This window comes from Parasteatoda tepidariorum, chromosome 8, assembly GCF_043381705.1.
Source record: "Parasteatoda tepidariorum isolate YZ-2023 chromosome 8, CAS_Ptep_4.0, whole genome shotgun sequence".
NCBI lineage: Eukaryota > Metazoa > Arthropoda > Arachnida > Araneae > Theridiidae > Parasteatoda > Parasteatoda tepidariorum.
The window spans coordinates 74,588,347-74,595,450 of NC_092211.1; positions in this window are offsets into that span (position 1 = coordinate 74,588,347).

Below are 7,104 nucleotides of genomic sequence, written 5' to 3' on the forward strand. Positions count from 1 at the left end.
ATGGTTAAACACAATAATGCACTCGGGAAAATGCTGCAATTTAGCACAATTAACAATTTACATTTTGATCCAGCTAAAAGAGTAACATTTTCAAAGAGTGAGGAAACAAAGAAGAGAGGAAGACTGGCAACAAGGTACTGCGTACTACAGGTACTACAAGGTTTTTGGACTGAGTGGAGAAGAACCTAAAAGTACTGGGGGTGAATAGATGGAAAAATCTAACTACAAATCAAACTGTCTGGAAGAAGCAAATTGAGAAAGCCCTGGCTTGCAATAGGCTGTAGTGCTGTTGCAGAAGAAGAATCTTTTACTATTTCTTATTATAAGTGCAATAGCGTGAACAGTAATGCTCATTATTAAGTAATTGGCTTCTATTCCCAGGAAACAAAAAGACAAAACGACTGTTTACTAAGTCTAAACACGTTTTGCGACTATTTCCCCTAATGCAAGGTTTTGTAATAGCCTGTATTACTTCTACAAATATTTTGGTCATGTATAACATATCTTAATATTTGAAAAAAGGGTCTGCATATCAATAAGGAATTATATAGTAAATGAAAGCGAATTTTTTAAGGAAAGCGAATTTGAATAAGGTAGTCTGATAAATGCTTATAATACTTCAAGTACTAATATAATAATTTATAAATACTTATAATACTTGACAACTTTACTAGAACTTTTCAAGCATACCCAAATATTTACTTCAAAAATTTTATGAATTATAATACTGAAAATGAATATATCGTACTGAAATAAACAAAAAAACTTAGTGAAGGTCATGCTTATTTTAAAATGTAAGCAAAAATAAATCGCTGGTAGCTATTTTCTTTTATATTTATTTAGTGTTCCATTAAATACAGTATAAATGTGTGGTATGTAAATCAGTGATTTTACATGTTAATGTTATACAAATTTAAACTTTAATATCTGTGGTTAAGTAATTTCAAAGCAAAAAGAACCAAGATTTAAAAAAAAAAATTTTACTGGAAGATATAACATAGAAATGTGCAGTAAAAGCTTGTGTAAACTACTATATAATTAGCTTAAGTGCATTTAGAATAATAAAAACTATTTTAAATAAAACCTACAGGAATTAGTATGAAAGAACTGCACACAGTCATTTGTATGAGTTCGTTAAGCAAATATAATAATGAGAAAATGAATGAGAGTAATCTAGATATACCACATTTTAGTATAAATTTTTAAGATTTATTTATATATATATATATATTTTTTTATATATTACACGTGATGAAAAGAAAGAAGATACTCAAGTTATGCCTACGATTTAATTATTTCAAACAAGTTATGAAGTTCAATAAAATAACATATATCCCCTTAATATCTATATTCAAATTTATATTGATATCTCTACAAATATACAATTAAAATTAATATATAATAATTGAAATTATTGATAATAAGTTAATTTTAATATTAACTAACAATTGTTCTTATTATATATATATATATATATATATATATCTGAAGATCTTCGTTAGTAGACTTTAAATACCTTGAAGTTTAATTTCATTTCAATATTAAAAATCGTACAAATAAGGAGTGTCGTATTCAAAATTATATAAATGCCTATACAAATATAGAGCAAAATGTTTTATTAATATGATGAATTATGTTGAGGTAGGAATAAATTTCACTATAAATCAAGGTGTCTTTTTGTTACACATCCTCCAGAAAAATTGAATGGCTTAGCTTTTAATATCTTATTAGGTTTTTAGCTCTGTTTCAGTTTTATGAATTCTAATAAGTTGCTAGAAAGTACTAAAAAATTTTAAGAAGCCACCTAATTTGCTAATAAACTAACTTTTGTTTATTTAGATTAAACAGTTACTTGATTTTCATTTCTTTTTATTATCGCTATTTAGGGTAGAATAAATATTAATATAACTGAAAGCTTTCTTTTCTTCTTTTTTTGTTTTGTTATAAATCTTCCTAGAAAAAACTTAATGGCTCTGCTTCAAACATTTTAAAGTTTAAATTGCTTTAGCATCACATACTTCAACATTCATTATGATCATATATTTCAATATTCAATTACTAGTCAAATAATTGCAATATTCAAAATGTTAGCGATATCTCTGTAAATATATGATATTTACATTAATGCTGGTTGGCAATATTTAGGCCATAGAAAATTTCAATATCGACCGACGCTTGCTCCTGGTAAATTCATACGAAGAACTTAATGACGAAATTTCAAATAATTCGAAGTTTTAATCTATTTAAAAATCATAAATTAATTGAATTGACTTACCTGCACAAATAAATTAAGCACAGTATGAAAATTGGGCCCATCGAAACTTGTAAACAGGCAAAAAAAAAAAAGCAGTAACATAAAAAGTCAACGATGAACAAAATACATAACACAATTTCAATCCAGAACTTCGTCTTAAAAATTTTACAACCTCTCCAGTAAAGATCAACACCAAGAATGAAGTTGAAGACAACTTGTTGCCCATGTTTGTCAGAGGGGTTCCTCAAAGGGACCGTATGTTAGGGGGGGACTAGGGATTTCACCAATACCAGCCCAGAATCATATAAAAGAGGTGGTACCATGACACCTTGGGCCGTACCTCTCCCCACGCACCACTACCCCTACCAATCGCAATATGGTTTTCGCAATTGCAATCGAACATTTTCTGATTGGAGGGGGGAGGGGTTGAAATGGAAGGGGAATAGATCGTGCATCGAAATGTATCTACGGCTTTTCTCACGGGTACTAAAGTACAGATGGAAGAGTAGACAAAACGGGAATATACTTCCTTATAATTTCAGGTGGCCTAAGCAGGCCTAAGAAAAGTAACAGAAATCCGTGATCCCGTTACTGGCGGATTGTATTTCTCAGATGCATGGGAAACTGCCCTCGTCTTGTTCAAGGTCTTTCGGTAAAAAGTAGCAGATTTTTTAGAAAAATGTCAGATGATAAACATAAACAGGTTTCTTTTTTTAAAATAAATGTAAACAAGGTTAAGTTTGAGGGGTTGTGGGCACTCGTAGAAGGGAAAGAATTGATAAGAAATGTGACAATTTGAAATTGTATTCTTGCCAAAAATAGCTTTGAACTCTGTTTCAAAGTATATACTTTATACAAGTTGCAGGAATATTCCAAACCAAACAAGAAAGACATTAATAGGACATAAGTGCATTGCATGTGCATAAATATCGTTGTTACTTATAAAGAAAAAATTAATCTAGTAATGATGAGATGTACGCGAAGTTGAGGCTTTATTAATGTCAAAACAAGTTTGAACTCGTGACGAAATTAAAACGTGAAGCAAGTTATAAATCTTGCGAGTAAAATTAGGAACATATAAAGAAAATAAATAAAAGAAAGAAAGAAGAAAAAAAGATGAAACTTAAAACAATATTCATTAATAAAAATAAAAAATAATTAGGAATAATTTTGTATGTGAATGGTGAATGAGTGAGTGTAACTTTGGACTAGGTTTCGTTACCCTATCTTCAGAAGAAAAAATTTTAAAAATTAATTAGGAATAATTTTGTGTGTGAATGGTGAATGAGTGAGTGTAACTTTGGACTAAGTTTCGTTACCCTATCTTCAGAAGAAAAAATTTTAAAAATTAATTAGGAATAATTTTGTGTGTGAATGGTGAATGAGTGAGTGTAACTTTGGACTAGGTTCCGCTTCACTATCTTCAGAAGAAAAAAATAGCAAAATAGTAATTTTATTCGTGAAAGAGTAGGTGTAACTCTGGACTAGGCTTCGTTGCTTTAACTTAAAAAAAAAAAAAAAAGATGAAACTTCAAGCAATATTCGTGAATAAAAATAAAATATAGTTAGGAGTAATTATATTAGTGAATGAGTAAGTGTAACTTTGGACTAGGCTCCGTTGCCTTATCTTACGAAAAAAAAAGGAGAAAAAAAAAGATGAAACTTCAAGCAATATTCGTGAATAAAAATAAAATATAGTTAGGAGTAATTATATTAGTGAATGAGTAAGTGTAACTTTGGACTAGGCTCCGTTGCCTTATCTTACGAAAAAAAAAGGAGGAAAAAAAAGATGAAACTTCAAGCAATAGTCGTGAATAAAAATAAAAAATAGTTAGGAGTAATTATATTAGTGAATGAGTAAGTGTAACTTTGGACTAGGCTCCGTAGCCTTACCATAAGAAATAAAAGAAGAAAAAACAATTTTATATAGTTACAAGAAAAGCTACTTCAATATTTAGAATTTAAAAATGAAAAAAAAGGGAACAAAAGTACCTTTATTTCATAGCCCCCCGAAACATATTGTGAAAATTGTTTACTGAAGGCCAGAAAAACGTGTTAAAAATGCATTTTTAAAATGAAGAATTTTAACTTTTTTTGGACGATTTTACTAAAAAAATGCGATGTATAAATTTGTTTTCTTGTTATTTATTCATAATCAAACCTAGCATCATTTTTAATGTTATTTGTGGTATGAAATTAATGTAAATACTGAATTTAATTTAATGAATTTAATTACTGAATTCAATTATTGAATTAATTACTGAATTTAACTAATGTAAATACTGAATTTAATTGAAAAGATTAAAATAAACAATTAAATTAAGACAAATAAAAAAATTTTTCGATCTTTTGCTAGTATTTTCTGAAAGTTAGTTAGCTAGTTAACAGTTCAGTCTCAAAATAAGGCTATTTCCTAACCACAAAATTAAAATAGCATACAAAAACCAAAAAAAGATTTTGTTCATTTGCATCAAATTTTTTAAAGTTAAAAAGAACTCAGCTAAAATTTATCAACCTGAAGTAAATTCCACTTATCTTTTATTTATTTATTATTATTTTAATTTACGCATTAATTAAATTTCTTTTGATGATAAAAAATATCTTGAAATTTACTTAGTTTAGTTCAAGGAGATGCTCAAATACATGTATGAAAAATTGATGCTTGTAGGAAATATTGTGAATGAAAAGAGACAGAATAAAGAGAAATTTAATTTTTATTATTAAATGTTTCATGTAATTCATTGGTTATTTGTCTATTTTTGAACCTGGGTAACCGTTACCAAAATTCAATTAAAAGTTCACAGCCTTGCCAAAGTTTGAAGGGTAACGGTACAGGATGAAAATAAAGAAAAAATAATGTTATTTGAATTAAAAACTCCTCCCTCGGAAAAAAACAAAATATTGGTTCTTGGATGCATTTGAATCAAAAAATGAATTATACTTGCTTGATGCTAAGCACCTATAGCATTAAACATAGATTTTTATTTTCACAACTGTTTGACCTCGTTTTCACTTACATTCAATCCTATTCAACATATAATCTTACTCAATCAATCCAACTATACAATCCAATCATACAATTCAACATACAATACATACAATCCCATCCAAAATTGTACTTTTTCGCACATTTAGACATTTTCGGAACTTTTATTTTAAATATTCTTGTGTTATTTTAGAAATAGTTTTAAATAAGCAAATTTATTTATATTTGCAAAAGGAGAAAAAAAAATGTCTAAATATTAAAAAGGTTTAGAAAGTTATATCCTTCTTCTTATTATTTATTATTATTATTTTTTAATAGGAATTACTTAAAACTTTTAGAACTTACTTTAGAAAATTATTTAAGAAAATTAATTTACTCAGAAAGAAGCAAAAAATTATTAATATGAAAAATAAATCGCAGTTACACAAAGATTAAGATAAAGAGATAAAGTTATCTTAAACATCATAAGGGCTAAAGTGGTTAAGAAGATCGAAGAAACGATGATCAGAGGAAGTTCGTTTTTATTTAGATACCTAAATCTCTTTAACACTAGAAAGACTAAAATACCTATATTGCCCAAAAGCAGTCAAAATGACTGCATTGTGAAAGAATAACTAATGTATAAAAATATTTGTTTAAAATTAATTTTTAATATTTTTGATATTGTCTTCAGTTATATAACAAGTTATTAGTAAATATCAACAATAAAAATAATTATGAAAGTCACAAAATTCTAAGAAATTGCGTCATTATATACATCATTGTTTTTCTAATTGAAATTAAAAAGCAGTCAAAATAACTTCTTTGGGCAATCTAGTGTTAATTAAATTCAAAGGAAGAAGCAGATACCGTAAACCTAATAATAATAAAATGAATTTAAATGGGCATTATTTATGCAAACTGTTTAAAAAGTACTATAGATAAAGAAATAAAAGAAAATATATACGTGGAGCATCGTTTATACGACGATCAGTTATACGACGTTTACATTTATACGACGTTTTAGTGTGGTCCCAAATCATTCCTATTCATTTTAATGTAAAAATATATCGTTTATACGACGCACAGAATCGGTTATACGTCGGTTTTTAGATTTTGTTCACGTTTATTTAATTTTTTTCTTTTTTCTTGTGTATTTTAAAAAAGGGCGTAGTTTGCCAACATGAATGATACAGAAAAGGGTGACAACAAGAATGCTTGGATGACGACCGTAATTTTTACTAGATGACTGAAAAAACTAACCAATGTTATGAAGAGGCAAAAACGAAAAATTTTGCTATTTATCAACCAATGTCCAGCGCACCCATCGATACTAATTATTTTGGAAAATGTTAAAGCTCTCTTTTTTCCTGCAAATTGCACAAGTGCACTTCAGCCATTAGATTTGGCCGTGATTAGAAATCTAAAATTGCATCATAGAAAGCAATAAGTTCAACTCGCTATTCAAAGCATTGTAGAGACGAATAGCAAGAAAATATAATTAAAGCTAACATACATTCAAATTGCTCACTGCAATTTTTCTTCTTTGGTTATTTGTTTGTTTTGCTTTGTCTGATTTAGAAATTTATGTAAATCAACACGTTAAACATTAAAATTAACTGAAAACAGAGTAAGTTTCAGTTTTAGGAGTAAAAATCGATTATACGACGTTATCGTTTATACGACGTTTTTCGGTGGTCCCTTCGGCGTCGTATAAACGATGTTCCACAACAGAAATATCCACCTCTAAGTACTGTATCATACAGACGGTAAAATTACCGTATGTATGGTAAAGACATTTTTCATTAAAAAAATATATATATTTTCAATGAGAAAACCTAAATATATGGAATTTAAACCATTCATTTGGTAATTGTTTCGATTC